The sequence below is a fragment of the Heliangelus exortis genome, chromosome 13 (assembly GCF_036169615.1).
Source record: "Heliangelus exortis chromosome 13, bHelExo1.hap1, whole genome shotgun sequence".
In the NCBI taxonomy this organism is placed as follows: Eukaryota; Metazoa; Chordata; class Aves; order Apodiformes; family Trochilidae; genus Heliangelus; species Heliangelus exortis.
In genome coordinates, this window is record NC_092434.1 from 6589631 (window position 1) to 6612443 (window position 22813).

Here is a 22813-nt window from a genome sequence, read left to right on the forward strand (position 1 = left end):
ATTATTGTTCTAGAAAAAGCTGGAGATTTACTTCCTCAGTTCAGTGATATATGCAGGTCATGCCTTTTTAATGCAGAATGTAAGAATACCAAATTTGCAGATGATTAGCTTTTTGTACACATACAAAAGATTCACAGTTGGGAGATGTGTAGTGGAATAGCTGACAGCTTGGTAGAAATCAGTACTGTGTAGGAAAAAAAGTTACATTGGTAGTATTCTACTTTCGGGAATCTACATGGAAATGTATTTCTCATCTTTTAAGCTACTTGAGGTGTGTTGGTATAATAATGCATTATGTAAGAATAGTCCATGGATCTAAAACGAGCAGTTAAGACAGGAATAAAGAAACAGAATGTATCTTTTCCATGTATAAAAGGGCATAAGAAGGAAATCACTTGCTTCCAAGCTTTCATTATTTTCTTTTTAAATGTTTGATAATAATCTCTTGCTGTTTAAAGTTCCCCAAGGCCTTGTTTCAATTATTTTTTTTTGTATTCCCCTAATCTTCTATTGAGGCTTCATTTATTTGAAGAGTCAAATGTGACCATCATTGCAAATACAAATCCCATTGTGCCAGCTCAGTGGTGTTGAGTCCAAAACTACTTAGCACTGGAGGATAGAGACAACTGATAATCATTGTGCATTCCTATTGATTCATAATGAGTTAAAGCTCTCTAAATCCATGATAATAATAAAAGACTTCTAACACATATTTTTTCTAATGTTCAGTGACAGGTGACTTAGGCAGCTGACAGGAATTCCTTATCATTGAATAAGCTTGAAAGATTATGTTGCTGTGGCAGGAATCCCACTCATATACCAAAATTTCTGAAATGCCCCACTCAACCTTATATTTATGATCTCTTACAGTGCCATGATTGCCTAGGTAGTAATTTATGGGGAAGTTTTTTGTCATAAGAACTTTGTTGTGCTGTCTGTGCAATGATTGCTGGTGGTAGTTATTGTACCCAGAGGCAGAGCCTCTTGACAAAAATCTTTCAAAAAGAAATCAGTTTGGGAAATGGAAAGACATTTTACACCACTCACCAGAGGAGGAATACCATCTTACCTCTCATGCTCTCCTCTTACAGCTGTAATTCTTCACTGTTTTTGTGAACCCATCAGCTGTCCACACAGCAAGTGTCCCAGCTGCAGGGACAGACCTCAGCTGTAGCCACTGATTACAATGTGGCTTAGGGCTGCCAGCTGCTCAAGGGCTTAATTGACCTGGATAAAATTGGTGAGTCCTCAGGTTTTCCAAAAAGAAACCATACTTTTCTTTTCTTTTCGGGGGTGAGATGAGTAGAATGAAACTGTGATATAGTAGCAGTTTAATATCAAACAAGAGAAGTAATGGCCACTCGAATCAGCTTCTGATTCCAAGGTGAGTTCAGAGTCTGCTCAGTTCTGGTTACGTTGTGCCTTGTGAAAAAAAAATAAATTATTTCAAATTAGGCAATTAAACTGAAGGTGCTATAGAGCTCCAGGGTGGCAGTATGGCAAATATTTATAATGTCTTAATAGCCAAGTAAAGAAATAATTTGTCACCAGCTCACTATTTGCTCAGGTACTTGCTCGTGTTCCAGGATTTTGGAATATGGTTTTGAAAACGGAGCTTGTGCCAAAAGAGAAGAAGGCTGTAAAGAAAGAACAGTTTGTAGGCTCTCATGTTGTATTCTGATTTATTATAATGATAGTTTTCGGTTCTATGTTGTCACATACTGATGTGTTAAGCATAATCATATATCTAATTCATGAAAATGAAAACAGTTCTGCAGTTAAAAGAGACAAATAGGAACATGCAATGTTGGTAATAAAGCCGCATAGTATAGAACATATAATATCTTGATTGCATATAAAATGTATTTAAATATAGCTTGCAAATAAATATGTGAGATCTCAGGAAGGTTACTGTAACTATAAGTGGAAGAGGCCTTGCAAAACAAGCCCAAAGAATCTAGTTTTAAGATGAACAGTTCTGTCTGTAATACTTTGCTTTCCTTTAAAAAAAAGTATTTTTCTTGTCCACCCAGCTATTATTTTACAATTTGTGTCCTGTCAAAAATAAAAATATAATACACTTAATAAAGCAAAACAACCTTGAAAAATTTGGCAAGCAAATGTGGCTTATAGCAAATCACTTAATCCTGTTCTGTTCAACATAAAATCAATTGGTTATGTGTTTTCCCTAAGTACATTTAAAAGCAGCCACACCTCCTGAGAAATGGAATAGGAGGGGAAAGAGAGTAGTGCTGCAGAATTTTAAGAATGCTATTTATATTCAACTTAATATGAATGTTGCTTGTGGTGAGTAGACCATATCACGTAACAGCAAATCATTAGAAAGAGCCCAGCTCACTGCAAATAAGAATTATAGTTAAATTTCATCTAGAGGAGAAAAAAAGAAACAATGGAATGTAAAGTAAATGTTTTCAGGAGAAGCAGCATGTACATGAGGAGACTCTGCAGTAGGAGTTTTTGCTGTGGCATTATCCCATTATGCATGGTATCTTCTGTAGTTTCTCATTACTTTTATCCTCTGCTGCTGTAACATCACATCCAAAAGGAGAAATGGTTGCCATGCCGAATGGGATCCATACCCTTGGGAAGCAGTGGTTGGAACACTGAAGCAAAGAAGGAGCACATTGAAAGCTCTGGGCTACCACAGGCTTTCCATCTGAGGGTACAAATGAAGGCAATCTGGGCAAGAGAGACTGCTTGATCTCAGCTGTGCCCTGAGAACTTAACGAATCATTGCTGGGCCAACTGCTCAGTCACTCAGACTGAGTATCCACAGGTGTCATTAGGAGGGTTTTTTTGACTAGTCAAGAAATTGTAGGCTCTGCTAGCTTCCTTATAAAATGGTTAGGGCACAGTCTTTTGAAATTAAATTTTTATATAGACTGCTTGTTTTCTTGCAGATGGTTACACATCACCGTAAGGTCTATCAAGTTGTTGGATTTTCAAAGTCTGTCCAGACTACAGGGCAAATATTGATCAGGTGAACTGTAGGTGTATTGCCTCTGGGACAGTTTTATAGTCATCTGCTTGTCTTCTTTTGGCTGGAGTAAATCGTAGAGGGCAGTTGGGGACCTATAGATGTCCATGCAGAATTATTTCCTTACTTTTTCTTAAAATAAGAGGTTTTAAATGGACAGTTTGTATGGTCATGCCTGAGAATATCCCATGCTGCTGGGGATAAACTGTAGGTGGATTGTATTTGTTCTCTTGATATGGAAATAAATTTTAAATTTTACTGAAATTCATATGCACTGTACTACAGATACTGTGTATTGTGATAATTGGGTTTGGATTAAAACATGTAACATAGTTTAGGTTTTTACAAAGAGTTGTAACTTGGAAAATGATGCTAAAGGAGATGCTGTTGAGGTACAGGACAAGTTAACAGCTGTGCTGTCAGGGAAGAAGTATGAATAGAGAGAAAATGTAAGGGAGTTTTCTTGTTAGATGACAAGGCATGAAATGGCTCCATCTCCATGCAGCCAAACCAGCGCCACGGGCAGCTGCAGATGAGCTGTGTGGGCCACTGAGCAAAACCTCCATGTGGGACTGATGCTGTTGAAGAGGGTGTCAAAAAGATGACCATGGGGTTTGAGCTTGCTTTAATCTCTTCTTGATTCTAGTAACTCAGCCACGCTTTCCTGAGACAAGGAGTGCAAATCCCACCTGATGGGCAATAAAACCTGAGCAGTTAAACTTCTCCCGCAGTGGGTGTTCCTCTCGGTTATACACTCAATTTTACCCTCTTCATACTCAACACCTAAAGTCATGTATACGTAAGCACATCGTGTTTGTTGCTCCGTTATTGGTGTGGAAATAAATGAGCCAGCGCCAGGCTGCTGGCCCTGGCCCCCGTGAGGTCTGTTGGGCCGCCATGCCTTCCCCGCCTTCCTGCACGGCGCTTTGCACACGTCACCTCACAGAATCGTGAGGTAAGCGGGGCAGTTACCTCAACGTGTGTGTGGCACAGCCCCTGACTAAATGGCCACATAAGTCAAGCAGACAAGTGGAAAGAAGGTGAAGAGGACATTTGTTGTATTTGAGCTGCTCTGTGTTACTGCTCCCTTAGTCAGCAGATGAGGAGGAGGAGGAAGAAGAGGAAGAAGAAGGAGGAGGAGGTGGTGGTGGTGGTGGTGGCTCTTTCCCTGAGCGGTGAGCAGCCATGAGGGACTTGCGGCCTGCAGGCAGCCATGCCAGGGGCAGGTGCAAAACGTGAGGGGAAAGGTGTGTAAAAAGATCTCCCTAGCAGCTGAAAGTGTTTTCTGCTAATTGGACAAATAATTGAGTTGTGGGTGAGGAGCTCCAGACCTGGGGACCGAGCTCCAGACCTGAGGACTGAGCTCCAGGGGCATGGTGAGTGGAGATGTGTAAAAACCTGCTCCTAACTGGGCTTCCCTGAGTTTTTGGGAGTGTTTTTTCAACATTCTAGTTTCTGGTGGGGTTCTGCTGGGCTTGCTGGAATTGGGAAGTGTCTTTGTGTGGGGTAGGAGGAGGTGCGCATGGCTTCCCCTCAAGGTGGTGAGGCAGTGGCAGAGGCTTCCAGCTTTTCAGGCTTCTCCTCTGTGTTCTGCAGTTGGGTTGGAATGGGTGCTGTGTTTTCACACACGGTTTCAGAGTTTTTGGAAGTACTGGGTGCTTTTCTAAGACATTTTGAAAGCTTCCCTTTTATAGGGCAGCTAGTGGTTACGTACTACAGTAAAATCTTAAAGGGCTCTTCAGTCAATATGGCGGTGTGATGAACAGCTGGCGGGAGTACAGGAAGCCACAAATGTTGCCCTGTTAAAAATTACTGGGATAAAAGCACAAATTAAGACCTAGATATAATCAGATTTGATTGATAACTGTAGTTTAACACCAGTAAATCTTAATGAGAAAAGAAATTACTTTCAAGGCCATCTTGCTGCCTTTAAAAAAGACAGAATTGAGAATCTATTGGCAGTCTAATGTGAATGCTCAGAATTTAAATTCTTAATGTGTTGTTTTGAATAATTACTTTCTGATAAGTAGTAATATATTGTTTAATGTTGAAGTACCTACAGCAGCTCTTAATGGCCCATTTTTTGTGTTATAATGCAAATCTGTAAATATCTGGAACCTTACTTTAGTGTATATATTCATGACTTAGAAAGTCCCCTAAATGTGCTGCTTGATACTGAAGCTGACTCTCCAGGTAATTCAACATTGTCTAATTGTTTTCTGTAAACATGAGTAAAATGTATCTGCATTTAAAACTATTTGTTTGAATTCCATTCCTCACCCTTTACTTAAGCAAAACCTCTTATTTGGGTTTTTAAGTGGGAACTTTGTCTGGATTTGGAAAATTGGACATGGCCCTAGATATTTGTAAACATTTGGACAGTATTAGCAGGGACAATAATGTTGGGAAAAACCCATGTGGCCATTTATTTATTCTTAGTCTTACAGTGTTCCTAATTTTTATTGCTTTATAAAAACAGCCAGGGGAGAACCCAAATCTTAAGGCTTGCTCAGTGTTGCTGCTCAGATTCCTCAGCATCTTTGAAATGGATTTGATATTACAAAATACCAAACCCAGTGGCATGCAGTGTTTTTTCAAAAAGTCATGCCATGATTAAAAATATTTGTAACTTCCAACAAATTTTTCAGGGCAATATAATGTACTGCACAGCTTTTTTTTTTTCCAAATGCATTTTGGAGAAATACAATTAATGGCTTTTAATTTCTAGCTTTGCATCATTAGCTGTCTTAATACAACAGAGGTATTATCAATACCAAGCAAGCTGGGTGCTCACTGCCTTAGTGTAGTACTGGAGCACCACACTTTTTGATAAACAGTCTGCATCTCCTTCGGCTTATACCTCATATTCTGGCCCACTCTTTTTTTTTTTTTTTTTGAATCTTGTATAGAAGGGCCAGGGACTGAACAACAGTTCTGTGCTCTTCACACAAATGGTGCCAGCAAGGAAACAGTGGAGGTAGGAAGGAATGGGAAGGGTTGTGGTAAATTATGCTTGGAAATGACTTATAGAATACACTTAATGATAGTTGGTGTGCTGTACCAGGTGGTGTGTAGCTTTGTAAATTAATTTCTGAGACTTCAAAGCTGGGGAGGAAAAAAAGGGTTTCCTGTAATAACAGTCAAGAGAGAAGCCTCCTGCTTGAGGATTGTGAAATGGATCTCAATTTCTGTCCCTCTTTTGTAATTCATCTAAAAACATTGTTAAAATCAGCCAACAGAAACCAAGTAGAGAAGAAAATTTTGACATCTGGCTCAGTGAGGTTTCTAAAATCAACCAGAAGTCATTAGCTTTCTAGATCACAGTAATCACTACAGATTCATTATTACAGTTTTAGCAACTTAAAAGCTGCCACAAACACTTGCTGTCGTTACTACTAGGTGACTAAATACTGTCCCTCAGTGAAGACATTTGGAAGCAGTTGTAATTGGCACCTTTAACCTAAAAATACCAGGTTAGAAAATAAAATTATCAGGGTCACCAAAATGAGAAAATTTCCAATATTTCCTAATGCTTCTGTAGGCGTTCTACAGAAACTGAACTGAATGCTGAAACCATGTAGGAATGCCAGAACCTACTCTAATACACCCAATAATACTTATACAGAATATATATAAAAAGAGTATAAATGAAAATAAACCTTGAAGCTAAGAAAGAGTCATTTAGAGGCAGCATTATTTATTTATCTCCTGTGTCTTCTAGCAAAAAAGAACATGATTGGACTGCATCCACAGTGAACAGAGTGAGCTGTGAGTCTCCTTTGAAAGTGCTGCTCTCTCAGAGGGTAAATATTGTTTTAAACTATTCTTTATAGTATTTGATTAACTTTATCCATTTCAGGTTTAAGTTTTTATATATGTATAGTAATGTTAATACAAAGTCCAGCACCATAAAAATGTTTTAATTCAGATCTTGCAAAACAGAAAACCTCTGAAACCCTGAAGCTAATCTTTCTGTAGAGTACCTGACTGATGGTTATGTGTCCCTTTTTGATTTTTCTCTGGCCCACTAGTGATGTTTAGCTCATGGATTTCATGCATTTCTCCTTCTCTTACGGTCACCTATTAACACATTGATTCTCCCTTTCCTGTGGAGTGGAGGTAAGGCTGCTCTGGTATGATTCCTGTTCTTGGAGGTACAAATGGACTGTGAGTTATGGTTCTTGTTCATTTTTGTATTTTCATTTGTCTAATGTAATTTTGCCTTTTATTTTGACGTTAAAGATCACTAAAATAAAGAATAATAATTACACCTTGTGTATCATTGTGTACTATGCTAGGAAAAAAGATCTGAAATCACAGAAAGGCTTGTTTCTGTTCACATTGAGTTTGTTAGTAGAAATAACATAAATATTGAAAATGAATTATGTATGGACTGAAAGAATATAGGGCAACAGAGTTTGTCATATGTTCCAGAAGAAATGAGGTACTTTTATTTGCTTAAGTTAGGTATAAGGTAATGTCTAAACTTGCTGCAACATAATACAGTAGTGAAACATGGAAGCTATTTCTGAAATTTAAGGGATCAATAGTGTGGCCATGTGTAGACAAGCCATGAGTGCTTTCCATATCACCAAATGCTCTAGTTTCAACTGGAAAGAAAACTGAGTGCATGTTGTAGAGGGAACCTTCTTACTTTCTAATGAGATCTCTAGAGATGTTTCTGTAGACTTGCCATGACATGCACCTGCCCTGCAGCCTGTGAGCCCGGAACAACTAAGTCTGAAAGATGGAATTAGTTGGAATTGATAATTCATGTCAAATGTCAAAACTATACCTGTTGACTTTTTTCTGCAGCATTCTTGGATGATCAGAGGTAAATCATAATATGCTACCAGATGCATGGGTCTGTCTGCCATGTTTCATTTTGACTGTTCAGATAAACCTGTTAACTTCATGTTGTCACTTTCTGTTGTGTCCTGGAGTTTAGGTTGTGGGGTTGTTGTTTTCATTACTGTTGCGGCTTTGAAGGATGGAAAACAGATTGGAGATGTTGAGTCCATATCTCCATTGAAACACATAGTAGTTGTATCTTTGGTCTACTACTGACTCTTCAAAAACATTTAGAAGCAGCAAGAGAGTGGAGGGGGATGAAATAAACCTTTTGAATTATTTCAGCTGTGACCTGACCCCTAATATCATAATCAACAGGGCTGACAAAGAGTTGACTAGAAAAATTGTGGCATTGGGCTTTGTCTATTCCATAAATATATGTATTCTGATTTTAAAAGGTAGCAAAAAGTGGATTTCAATTTAAAGGAGCAAGAATTTGGTTAATAAGAGTAACAGAGAAACTTAGAATATGTTAGCTAAAATAAAAGATAGAAGCAATACTGAAGGAGTAGAAAATGGAATAGCAATTAAAATGCAAGTTAGCAATAAGGTCTAGCTGCAATTCCAGTATATACAACTGATAATCTCTGGTCTTTAATCAATGGTTCAGTTCACTTTTCTTTATGGACAACGTGTTTCTATTAAAAAAATAACACAATCCTTAAATACACCCAAGGAATAAAACTTTTTTTGTTGTTTTGGAGAAAATCAGTATTACAAAAGAGTATAACCAAAGGAGTGTCTCAGTTTAATGAATGTATTTATATTTTTTCTGTTTCACACACAGTGTTTCATGACAGTACTAACATATTCTTTGGTTTTCTTCCCTGCTGCTGTATGTATAATTAAATGAATGGTGGGGTTAGGTATTCAGTGGCAATAGATTTCTACAAGCTGATTTAAATTTACTGAAGAGTGACAGATAGAAAATTATATTTACCTGAATGATATATTGGACTATGGTGGGTTTAAACAGTGCTTAAAGCTAGCAAAACCAAGCAAGTTCTGTGAATATCTTTTTTAAATTAAAGAGCACAACCTTGCAGCCTTAGTTGCAGAATTTCTTCCTGAATTACTGGTAATTTTCTGCCCTCTCAGAAAGCTGTATAATCATACATGATGAAAACATTGTACTGCAAATTTAACAGAAAATGAATTCCACAAAGCCATACCTCCATGAACCCATAGTTGTAGGATGAGCTTAGGAAGGAAAAATGTAAAATCTATGAGACAGTGTTTGGCTGATTTTGGAGGAAGGGAGTTTTTTCTAAGGTGCCTGTTTCATTTAATGTCTTAAAGGTGCCTGTTTTGCCACAGAGCTAATGATCTTAATCTGCTGCTTACCTTCTTATTCCTGTTATATAAAAAGCTGCCAGTCCGTCTCTGAATAAATAATGAAACCTTGTAATGCAAAGGGTGAGAATTTGCATGTGAGCTCTCCAGCACTCTCTTCATTTTTAACGGATGATTTTCTAAATAGTACCTTATCAGAAAGCTTCTTTAATGTTTTGCTGTCTGTGCAAAGGATAAATTACCTTTAATTTTCCCTTTTGTTGTCATCATTATATCTGAGAGAGAAACTCTTGGTTTTAGTATGTTTCTGAGGTTTTTCTTGAAACAAGCAGAAGGGATTTTTATTTTTTTTTTCTCCTGGGGGGAGAAGACAAAGTAATTATTGCTTATTGAAACCAGATCATAAGATTTCATTATATTTTCTAAGTTTTTTTTATTCTCTATTACTGACATGCAAATAGCATTTTGTAGAATTACAATATGATGCTTTAAAGTGACAAGTTTCCAAAAATATAATTTTAACGAAGCTAGAAAATCTGAAAAACCACCTGTGAGAAACCCAGCCTATCTGTAGAGTTTTCTTGTGGTTTGTCTTCAAGGTGTAATATTTCAAAAGGCATTTGCTGCTTCCAAAAGCTTGGTTTTTTGTACCTATTTTATTTCATTTCTTTCAAATATAGAATATCTTTACAATAAAATTATATATAGCTAAGTTTACTCCTGTAGTTTGTAGCAGTTGCAAGTGAAATGTTTGTCTCCTTTACAGTCTGAAACTTGAAAACATGCATTTGAAACAAAAGAAATTCTGTGTCCTACAGTGATGCTTGTTTCATCTTAGGATTTTAATTTCCAGTTAAGAAATTGCATTTTCATCTTGTTAAATGTTTCTAAACTTCTGCTTTAGGCATGGTTTTTATTTCACAGAAGGGTTGTTCTGCACTGAGCTGCATCATCTAAGTATTTTTCGTGAATAAAATCAAACTAAAATGTACAAAGCAGTAGCTGTTAATCTGCTGTACCATTGTATTCTTAAATGGGTGAGTCATGAGCTATTGAGGAAAAATCGCAAACTATTTCACTTTATTAAAATATTAGAAACTAATTTATTCTAGTATTGTTTGGCTGCAGATTCAAATAGATCCTTCAGAAATCAATGTCTTTTTCCTTCTGACTTGTAAAGATGTCATTAACATAAGAGCAATGATAGCCATGCTGAGAAGATTTTGATTGCTTTTAAGTAGATAAAAAATGTGGAAACTCACAATTCATGCAGTCTTTACATTTTGGTATCTATTATGTTTTCCTCTGAGTTTTAGGTAAACATAAATATAGAAAAAATAGTTCTACAAATTTGGAATATCACATCATTGTTTGAAATTGAAAACATCACATGAATTTTTTTTTTTTTTGTGATGTATTTTAAGAACATTCAGATTTGTAAAGAGAAGATAATTTATTGAACTAGTTTGGAAGTGTAGGATATTCTTTGAATGTTTCAAGTAAATTTTAAAGCATCCATCCAATAAAAAATGCAATTTGTTGTTATAATAAACATTCACAGGTATCCTAACTCACAAGATCTATGGAAAGACTTTATCACCATTTTCCTATATAGTTTTGTATTAAGAGACCACAGTAGGGAGACTACCTACAGCAGTTGTTACTTTATATCAGGATTTTACTCCTCAGTATCACGTGATGTCCCTGTTTACTACACTTAGATTCACATTGCAGAGAATAACCTGGGCTTCTTTCAGATGAAACAGAACCAGCAGACATGCTCCAGCAGCACATGCAGACTGCTCTAGATGCCCTAATTGCATCTCAGAGTAATGGTGTTATTCCATCGTGTTATTTTCTGAATGGGAAGGAAAACTAATTATTTTGCAATATCATCTTCAGATTCTGGACTTAAAGAAGTAGGGATTTTTTTGAATGGCAATTTCTGAAGAAACTTTTCCATTCAAAACTAAGTTTGAAGAGAAACCTTAGAGTGTAATGAGATCCTGAAATTAAGCTCCTAATTGCAGGATATTTCTGAACTCTTTATTGTGTACCATCAGACTGTTAAGGGTAATATCTTTTACATAATGATAGCAATTTAGTGAACATTTATCACTGCATATTTCAACTTAGAGTGTTTTAAGCTACGCTACAAGTCAATTTTAGGATCTGAAAATGGTGTTCCATAGCCCCAGGGAAACCTCTTAAGTTAACCTAATGGCATAAGGTAGCACCTTGGGGAGGTTGCAAAGCGTACACTAAGAGTTTTCTACCTACATCCCATTTGTGTTCTCCACCCAAAGCAGCATGGTGGAAAGATGGGCAATTCTCTGAAGAGATGCTCTCACACCCAAAATGTAACCTTCACAGTTACTTGCATCTGTAGGCTCAAGACTAATGGACTTTGGAATTCCCAATGCCATTGGGAATGCCTGTTTTGCAAAAATGTGGATGCTGTGATGTGCAGTTTGTAAGGTGGAACTTTAGAAATTTTTAAATCTCCTGATTGCCTACATGGGAAATTATGCTTTTGTTTCCAACACTGAAGGGTTGGAGATATTCAAATGGCATTTAAAAACCTCCTTAAAGTAGTAGCATTTAAAAAAATATATATAAGCCAAAGAAACAAACATGTTTATTTGTATTGTTATGGTACAAAAAAATGTGAAAGTAAGTAACTTCACATTCATGCTACTAACCTGCAAGGTTAAAACTAGATTAGAGAGATCCTAGAAACTGATTGTTTCCTTGTAAACTGCATTAGTGTGATCTAGCACCCATTCCAGTACAAGATGACTGAACAGTTTACCCTGCCTTCCTAAGTGACAAAGCCTATCAATTAACTTCATAGGGAATGGTAAAGTTGTCTTTATTTTTCACTCTCTCTCTCATTGAAATTCTCCATGATTCTTTTTTTGTTAAAAAGCACTCAATTGAGATGTTATGCTCAATTTTTGCTACATTTTTGCATGCTATGACACATCTTGGTTCTAGACATCACTTAATAACTTAAAATAAGTATAGTAAAAAGAAATGTAACCTCAGGCATCATAATGGACTCTTACATACATACAAAAATATTAGACTTGCTGAATCTGGTTTATTCAAGCCTCACCATGTCAAGGAACCTTTTTGAACAATTTTAACTAGGTGTTTTTGGTTTGGTTTTTTGGTTTGGTTTTTTGGTTTGGTTTTTTTTTCTTTTTAGGTAATAGCTTTACAAGTTTCAGCTGCCTGTTTCTAAAACTGCTTTGCTACTGAAACACATATTTCTCTCTCATCTATCCTGACTCACCTTTTTCCAATCCCTAATGGCTTCCCCCTGCCTGCCCTTGAGTTACAGACCATTTCTGAAATGCTGTATGACAGCACTTTCTTGCAGTGTTTTCAAAGAAGAAAAATTGGCTGTTTATCTCTCAAAGTCCTGAAAAATAACTCCTGCTCTTAGCATTTCCACAAGATAGAGGGCCAAGGGTGGTTTCTCGTGCCAAAATATCAGATGAGAAGACAGTATAGGGAAGAGTCATACAGATAACTCCTTAATCAAAGTCCTAATCTTTTCTTAAGGGTGCTAAGTACTCTCAGTTCCCCCAGAAGCCAGCACAAGCCTATCACAAGCAGCAGTATCCTCAAGATCTGAAATGTAATGGTATTTAGTCTGGGCTCACATATACTGAAAAAGATTCACCACATGAAAATCAAGACAGCAGGAAGTAGCTAATAAAACTTGATGACTTACACTAATAATTAGTAACTTGCTTTGGTTTTTTACGTAAGAAATAACCAGCAGTAGGTCCTGTGTGTTTTCACTGCTGATAGGGAAAGACCTAAGAAACATACTTTTTCTCTGTGAAGGGAAATAATTTAATCAGTGTAACCAAATCACCTTTGATCTTCTCGGTGTAAGCTTAGCATCATGACCTGTGTAAGTCCATCACTTTGAAGTAATTTTGTCTCTTGGTTATAAACATTTTTTTACGTCATTGGCACCATTATATTTTTAATTATTTAAATATTTTAAGTAGTTCTAAAATATAGGCATTAGGAATTGCTATGTTGGAACAGTGACTTTGGCAGTGTTACACAAGGCTGTCTGCTTACAAGGGGATTCATTGTTTTTTCTTAAAGATCTTATTGGTAAGACTGCTCAGAGGTGCTGCCTCTGAAAGTGCCACTCAAACCGTACCCCAAATGTCTGATTCCTTGTTAATTCTCCATGCTCTTCTTGCACCCATTCTTTGCCCTTCAGCCTTTTAGGAATCATAGATTGTAGTTGTGATGCACCCCTTTTGTCATCACAGGAATTTTTGCACTTGGCTAGTGCTAAAACTCAACTCTCTAGGATTCTGCTGGTGTAACACTTGATGAGTAGTGTTTGTTGTGAATTAGCTTGGTCTTCTGTGTATAGCTTTCAACTGCACTGTACTAAACTGAGTTTTTAGTAGTTCTATATTATTTTCTAATTGCTCATTTACAAGGAATGACCTGTAAAGGAGGCATCTATTTCATTTTTCCCTTGAAATCTGATATCATTGGATTACCATAGTCTTTTGGGTGGAAGACACTTAAAAATGAGACTCCACTCATCTAGACTCTTTTAGGTCTTTCATTACTTGCATCCTTTTTCTTGTTTCCTTCCAATTAATTTTTTTCATTAGTAAGTCCTTGACTGAACCCTTTTGAGCAGAAGAGATTAAAAAGCATGTAAATAATGAAGTGATGTGTACTTACAAAGTGGGTACAGGTGGGTTGTTTGTAGGTTTTTGTGTTCAATGGTGCTTAAGGCATTTAAATATCACAGAAGAAAGCCAGCTCCCCTCCTTCAGCTGAACAAAACTGAAATACAGTTCTGGTCCCTTTAAGACTGACAGAGCACTATGTAAAGTATTTTATCACTCATTTTATCATCTCTTCATCTAAATGCTATAGGCTAGTTCTGGTAACTGATTCTCTGTATCTCTCAGATCCTCTTGAAAGTTGTTCTTAATCTGAGTGTGGAAAAAGGCCAACCGTGTTTTACTGGTAAAAGTGGTAAAAGCAACCTCAGAGAGAAAACCACTGTTTTAGTACCTCTTAATCAGTGATCCTCAAATGTTTTGCAAAACCCCACTTTGCTCTGCAAGCTGGAGAAATGTTACACTCTGGAAAGCTGAATCCCAAAGAGGAGCTGTGAGCATTGGCTACTAGTGAAGACTATAGCCAGCTTGTGGCTAAGTAGTTGCTTTGAGTGTAGAACAGTCTGCCAGTGCTATTTTTTGTGGTTTTAATCTATGGTTTCTAAATTCTCTTTATGCATGAAGATGCACAGAGAAAACAGAGATGAGAAAGGGAAGCTATGAAAAGTGCATGAAATTTAAGCTAAAAACTACCTTTTCATGAGCTCCTCTCACATGGCACTGTGAAAAGCAGAACTCTCTGTCTTGTATTAAAAGCTTAGAGTGCATCTCATGTGTAAATTCCTTTTACAAAGATCCAAGTGAAAAAAATGCCATTTGAGTGAAGGCAAATAAGAGTGCATCACTTACAAGGGTGATGTATAACCAAGGATCCTGGCAGGATCCCAGCCTTTCCTCTGAGGGGCTATACAGAGAACTCCCCTGCTTACTGTCCTTTCCTGTAACATCTGAAGTTTCTAAAGGAGAGAATGCAATTTTCTGCAGCAGCAAAGCACAGCAGTTTCCTTCAAGAGCTTTGGCTGAAGAACTGAGGTGTTTGGCCTTAGCAAAATAAAGTGAGAATTAGAAAAGCTATCTCTAATAATGAAGAGACAGGAATATGGAATCTCTGCTTTCAGATTATGACTATTTTATTTTTTGGTGAACTAGTGAAAATGGAAACTTGGTACTTAAAATCTAAAATGAAATCCTGAGGAAAGTATTGAAGTATAGTCTGAAAGAAAGATACAGATGTACTTAGTTTAAGCATAAAATACCTGTAATCTTCTCTAATATATAGTGGAAAACCTTGAGAATGTACCTCCCAATACGTGATATAACTGCATATCACTTCAGCAGTAAATACTTAAAACCAAGATAGATGGAAATCTTAATTCTGTTTGTTTATATATACTCATACCTCCAAAAAAAGGTGCTTGGTCTTTGAGGAGAAACTTACGAGTTGTTTGATTGCCAACCAAATGATTTCTTGCTCTCAAATGTATTACTGATACTTCATCTACTACTTGCAGCTTAAACATCTATTAAATATTTGATGTGCATCACAAATAACCATAGCTAATGCTCATGCATGTATTTTCCAAAATATACTTTTAAGACCCAGTATAGTAAATTTAAAGTGCAATGGTAACCATAAAAACTTCATTCCAGGCAGACTCTGCATTTGGATGTTTTATGACTAAAGCTGTTACTTCTTCAACATTTAATATATATCATTGGATAAAGGCCCCTTCTCCCACCTTACAAAAAAACCCAACCAAACAAAACCCAGAACAAATGTACAACCAACAAAAATCCCCAAAAAACAAGCACAAACAGAAGCACTTGTACTTTATGTAATTAAATATATATATTTTCACTTTGTCAAACTTAAAAAGACAATTATGGCAACTACAAAGTTAAAGCAACTGAGTAGAAATAAATATTGGGGTTGGTTTGTTGCTTTCTCCCATATTATTACTTTATATTATTTCGGTACTAGCAATATTTTACCAAATATTATTTCTCTTAAGAATCAATTTATTTTAAAACTTTCCATTGTATTATGCAGATGTATCAAAGAAGGGAAGACAAACATTACAGTAAGCTAGTATTTGAAATTCCAGCTGTTCTTTTTTGTAACTTTTATGATACAATCAACTAAAAATTCTTTATGGTAGTAAGTGTCATAGTTTATATTACCTTTTTTAAGTTGTCATAAATCAGTTTCTTTTTCACCAAACAAATCTTAGCAGATTTGAAGCTGACTGGAGGTAGTATAATGCTATTTTATTTACGCTGTTCTTATGAAAATTTTGGTTGCTTTGGTGTATCTTTTTCTTGAAGGTAAACAAATTTCTCACAGGGTCTTTGAGTCAGACATTAGTGTTGCCTGGATACAGCTGGTGCTACTCAAATACTTTGCTGCAATGCTTGCTGTCAGCGTAGCCATTTTGTTATATTGATTTATAAATGCATTGCTTGTAAAAGCAGCTCAGCCTTTCACATGAGCAAAGGATAGAAGCCAATAGAATGTAATTTAGTTATCTTTTTATGAGAGATGTTGGTTTCCCAATGTCATAGAGAAAACTCAGATACTTTGCATCAGTTGAAGGTTGAGTGCTGTTTATTTACCTTTTAATATTTCTGTCCTAGGAGGCATCTTTCAAATATCTGTATCATTCACTACTTTACATTCTTCAAGTTACAGAGTTAAAAATGCCAATGGTAACTGTCAAATCAGCTGAGAGATGTTGGCATTTTACAACTAGCATTTTTTTCAACTCTTCTTCAAGATTTCCTAGTTCCTTTCTTATGTATACCTTATTTTCAATCTTAAGCATGACAAGACCCTGAGAGTTTGGGAGTTTTATGCTTATGGTACACATTACTTTAATAACCTAAATCTCAGTGATCCAGATTGTCTTCATATATCAGTTCAATGTCTTTGTGAGAGCTGAAAATGCAAACCTTAAAATAGTTAATTTCACTTGTAAAAAATGACTGCCTGTTGTTCCACAGTTCAACTACTGCAATTCAATAACTGTAGTGTCAGTGTCAGAAATATCAATGAATGGCAACATCTTGGTGAGCACCTAGAGGAGATTTTACCATAAGCTGAGCATGCTGCAGGACTCTGTCATGAAAAATAAGTAAAAAATATAATGGTAATCACAGTAAACCATGGAGCAGTACGTAAGAGCTACACTATACAATTACAGGATGTAATTAACATATGAAAGTCACTTGAAAATAATTTTTGGAGTTGAGAAGCAGATTTATAAAAATCTTAATGTGTTAGGATATGTGCTCTGAAGCATCTGGTACTTATCATTGTTTGAGGCAGGATTTAAGTAATATCTTAGTCTGCTTCATAATAGCCTGACTGTAATTAATTATTTACCAGTGCATTCCTTTGACATGGTGGATGCTATGCTTCATTGCAAGCACTGCATTATTTACACAGACTACAGTGAGGCACTTTGACCAGAGACATGGTTTTTAAGCAGATTTTCAGGTGTCATAATGATAATTTACAGCTAGGAATCAGTTAAGGCATCTCTGAAGTTGTTCCCTGTTCAGGTAAGAGGTCATGTTAACCCTCTAGCTGCCCAGCACTGGGTGAGCACATGGATTATTTTGAAACAGCTTTTCCCCTTATTTGTACTGTAGAGCTGAGATACTGAGATCCAGCAGATTCTGTTGCCAAAGTTATAAATTTGCTAGCAGTCTTTGGTAAATTAAGAAAAATGTTCTCTTAGTTCATTAAAGATATGCCCCTCATAGGGGCAGATTGGTTTTCCAAGTGCTAAGAGTCTCTTATTCACTGGTCTTTCTAGAAATGGCAACTGGGTATTTTTTTGGATCTTTATTCAAAAAGACAAGAGTCTTCATAATGGGAGTGAATGCTTCAATGTGAACAAAATCTCAGAGAAAAAGCCTTGCTGCTAGAATCTAGTAAGAGTTTACTTGAAGAGAAAGCAGGTTGTTAATGCCACTTATTTTACAGAACAGTAGTGACACCTAGTATTTATCAATAGTGCCTAACAACCCAATGCATGTTAACAAAATTGAGATGGTTCTCATATTGGTCTGCTGAGCTGGGTCTTATTTAGTCATCGTAGCTGACCAGAGTAGACATGTACTGTGCTGTGTAGTAGAAGAAAGCTGGATACAAATGCACATTGTGTATAGGTCTATTTTAGCATACCATACCACATTTTGTAACTGCTCATGCTAAATTCTACAATAAAAAATTCCTGTACCTTAAAAACAAGCTGCATTGAAATACCCTGTAGACCTCAGCAGGTGAGTGATTGAGGCAGGGGCTGTATTTGTGTGCTCTGTGCTCATTCCATGCCACAGTGGGGCCCTCAGCTCCCAGACTGATCATCTAGGTGCTGTTGCAGTAAAAAAGTAATAATGATAATAATAAAATTAACAGCTATAGTTAGCTGTGACAAGCTGAGCATTTTTTTTTCACCTCCAGCTGGTAGGAAATTGCAGTACATATTTTTCTCCAGACACAGTCTTGTACTTAGACTTTCCATTACATAGAAAAAAAATCCTTACATTTTCTTAATCACTTTATCTGTTCATCTGCTTCAGTGACCTCAGCAATGTGAAACCTTGTGAAGTAGTGAACTAACACTGACAGACACAGGAGGTCAGACACGTGTATTTGCTGTAATGAGTGATGCTTAAATGCTTAAATTAGCATCAGTGTTACTTCCAGACTGTTAGATAAACAGGTATCAAGGTTGAGCATGCCATCGTTATTGGAACTGCTTGCATGTCTCTGCTTTTTCTGGCTTTATCACTGCAGGGGTGTCAAAGAACTTCTGTATTTTTTTTAAACTCTAGATCTTGGATTGAAGCAAATACAAATTCTCTAGATTTGTTGCTCTGGTGGAAATGTTCACCTATCTGACTCCTCATGGGATGTGCCACGGTGTTACTACAATGGCTGGTGCCATTTGTGGAACTGTAATAACTGGCAATCTTTTCTTCACAGACACAGTAAACTGTTACGTATGCTACTAATGCTGCATGTTCATTTACAAGGAAAAAAAGTGTCTTTACTTGCAAAAGTAGAATTCAAATCCTTGACACTTTGGTAGTTGCAGTATTTAGAAATGTGTGGGATATTTTAATATTCAGATAGAAGGCCTGCACTGTCCTTCAGCTTTGTAAAAACAACTCAAAGGAAGGGGCAATTAGAATCTCCTAAGAACTGAAGAAGGGTCATGCCAACAGAGGGGATGAACAATAAATTATGAATGTAACAGTAAAAGTCATGGAACAAGTATAAGTTGCTCATTTCTGTTGTACAACAGCTCAGATTCTAAAAATTGGTGATTTAAGTGGCACAGCTAGGAGGTGCATGTGAAGCATCAATGTATATTTATTTTATCTAACACCTTCTTCCATCCATTTCTATTGGTCTCTATGGCTTCTTGTGTTACAAGAATAGACTTCTGTGTGTTTGAGGAAAAATGAAAACTTTGAAAGTTATACTGGTTTATTTTATTTGTTGATTTCTGGTTTGTACTGTGCAAGAACTTTGAAGAATCTTAAGATTTTTATTTATCATTCATTATTTATAAACCACGGTCTTACACTTTCATTTATTTTCCAGACTGAAGAGACTTAACAGAACTCATCTCATCTTGTATGAAAGCCATACTACAGCTCTTAGGACTTTTTCTGTGTTTTGTGTCATTTCTAGTTCTATGATATGCTTTTCTGAGATAGCCTAGATATAACTTCATGGAGTTTTCATATGGCAGGGGTTACCAGTTTGAAATACAGGTGTCCACAGTTCTGAAGGGGAATGGAACACAACTGGTGTGAGTAATATCACTTGTCTGGAGTCAATGTCAAAGTACTCAATTGTTGTCATATGATTATTTTCTGGGGTTTTGTCATGGTGTCAATTGCCTCCACACCCCACCCACCCCAGCTACGTTTCATAAGCCTTCTTGATAGGGACTAACCACTGAGCTGGCATCTTCAGATACTATAGTGCTTCCAAAATGTCTTTCCTGCATTTTTATTAGGAATTTAGGTTATTCTCCTCTGTGTGTATTTTTGTCTTCCATTGTGTCTGTCATTCTATATTGTCCTTTATTTTTCTTTACAATTTGGTTTTATATTGTTTAATCCATTTCTATCATCTAAAACCACTCTCATCTCACTAGTCCTTGACAGGTCATTTCTGAACAATCATGAGGTTTTCTGGTAATACTGTCTCTTATCCTGAGGCATCAACTTGATATGATTTGATAATTCTATGTATAAGACCTAACTCTTCATAAAATTAAGACATTAAAATTCTAGGGAAAGGGCACTTGAGATAGTAATTTGAAATAAAATGTAGCAAATTCTGCAGCCAGAAAACTTATAGAAGGAATGAATTTATCTAGTAGGCAAAGTCTTCCACTCAGTGAAAGCTAGAGCTTAATGATTACATACCCTACAAATAGTAGGCTAGTTCTTAATTAAATCTTCCATAGTACTGAGCAGTTGACTACCCTACTATTTTTGAAGTAGCCTACTATTTTGTTTTCATTTCACCATGTTCATAAAAGAAAAAGTTAACTTTCCATTTTCTCCCAGAATTTAAGCATTTTTTGGGTTAAGCTTTTTAAAATAAGGATAAATGGAATATGATAGCTCTGACATGAGTAATAACATGTTGTTATGAGTATGCATTGAGAAAATAATATTTTTTCATAGTTAAAGTATCTTTAGTGTAAGTAGCGAGGATAAACTCATGTAATAGGGTTAGAATATAGTGTATTTGCAGCAATATTTATCTATGTGCTAGAAGAGGTGAGAGGAACCATTATAAATGTAGGCATTCTGTTGCAGTGTAACCTTAACTCCCTCCTAATCTTTAGTATAATGTCCTATTTAAACTACTCCTCATATTGCTTCATCCACATTTTGAACTGTTTCAAAGTGAGAAGTCAGATTTCTGTGATTCAATTTCTGTGATTCATCCAAGGCATTGGCTCTCAACCTAATCCCCAGGTTTTGGTAGCTTTCTGTGTCCCCTTTTGGCTGGAGTTGAGCTGGCTAAGTAGATTCACACCCTGCACTGCTCATCATTGCAGCTCCTTCCTCCCTGAGGACACGGGTGTCTTAAACAGGCTGTCTGAGCTGCTTCTGTGGTCACTCACTCATTCATATCAGTCTTATTGAGGCAAGATGATTAAAACACTGTGTCAAGGAGTGATTAAGCAAGGACTTCAGCTGCCACTAATATGGATGCAGCAAATTCCAGCAGGGAGACTGTAATAAGTAGCTGGGGACAATAATCTCTTCAACAGTGTATCTGTAGCAAGAAGAGGACAGATGTCTCCAGCCTAATTCGCTCTGAAATCTCTTTCAGACTATAATAAGTCATTAATATATACTTGCTTTTCCTCTGGCCTCTCAGCTTGAGCTGAGCTTTCACAAACTACCTGAGTTGCTTTCAAGTACTTTTTTTTTTTTTCCCAAAACCAATCACTCACATCCTTGCCTGTATTCAGTCTGCTTTTGCAGCATCACCTCATTTCACAGCTCTTAATTAGTTGCAAAGCCAGTGGCAGCCCTACTGCTGTGCCACCTGACCCACTCACTTATGTTGCTTTCTTCTCCAGACAACATGTAGCAGCAGCTCTAACCCCATCTGTGAGCTACTGCCATTTGTGGGGTTTTTTTGGTTTTGTTTTTTATAACAGCATGGGTTTTGTGGTTTTTTTTTTTTTTGGGTTTTTTTCTTTTTGCTTCACACTTAGATGAGAGGTGTTAATTTGTTAAAAAAAAAAAAAAAAAAAGTGAAAGCAAGAGGGAGAAACCACTGCCAACTAAAAAGACAACAAGGGAATTAGAGAATCAACTCTGGCTGCAGTGCTTGCTGGCTGCATTGATTTGTTGATTGATTTGGTTTGTAGCTCTGACTCCAGAGTCACATATTACTAACTGGGTTCTTTCAATGCTATCACTTACAACACCCACATCTCTTGGTACCAAGTTTATCAATATTACATTGCTTGAGGAAGAGGTAGAAATAAGGTGTTTTCAGGCATGATGACCACCTTAGATGAGATCAACTGGGGTCTGAAACTTTGCAGTTTCACTGTTGATTGTGAACTGTTAGATTAGAAAAAAAAAATCTGACTTTTTTTTTCCTCTTTCATTTGATTCTTTGGAGCCTTAAAAAGTACTGCTAAGATCTCTTCGACTCAGTTAATCTAACTAATCCAAAATTTGTTTGCAAATCAAGCTAATTCTTCCATTAAAGCCTTGTGGAGGCAGCCTGACACTGAGGTATGAGTCCATCAGTATGAGTTTGAGGTGTGGTTTTTTTCTTTTTGAATCCTGTTTATATTCTTCAGTAAAATACTACTCTGATATGCTACAAAACTTGAACTGTCTTAAGTTTATTAATTTTGCATTTTATAGAGTATTATAGCTTGAATGGAATCTCCATTTCTGCAAAACTACAATGGTTTAATGAATATTGACTGAGGATATTGGTAGTACATATGGTTAGAAAAAGAATAGTGATACAAGCATGAAAGAAAAAATAAAAAAAAAATCAATATTGGTGTTAAAATGCTTTCAGTATTTTCCTTTAACAACAGTAGGTTTGCACACTGCCTAGTTTTATATTCTAGATGTAATGACATTGAAGAATTATTTTCAAATGTAACTTTCCCTGTACTTTATGGTAAGAAAAAAAGTTTTACATGAAGTTGGTGTTCTGAAGGGTTCAAGAACTTCACTTCTGATTTGGGTTATAAAATGAGATGTGAAATCAGATGTGTTTCAAGTGGTTTGAGGCATCTCTACAAATCCCTTGTGCTAAGCAGTTTCACCTTAGAACTCTGGCAAGGGATTTGCACATATTGTCTGACAGAAGTATCAGGATGTAAAGACTCTCTGAGTTTGAGTGCCTGAGGTCAGGCAGCATTTAGCAAACTTTGCATGAGGACACCTCTGTGGAATATGCTGGCTATTG

At 36.5% G+C, this 22813-nt stretch overlaps 1 long non-coding RNA gene across 1 annotated transcript in view; it reads left to right on the forward strand.

The window, feature by feature from the left end:
• Window positions 1–6721: 6721 nt before the first annotated feature.
• LOC139801824 (uncharacterized) overlaps window positions 6722–22813 on the forward strand; it is an 87610-nt gene continuing 71518 nt past the window's right edge. The window contains exon 1 of the long non-coding RNA XR_011728340.1: window positions 6722–6801. This is a non-coding gene — a long non-coding RNA (uncharacterized lncRNA). The remainder of the gene's footprint in view (window positions 6802–22813) is intronic.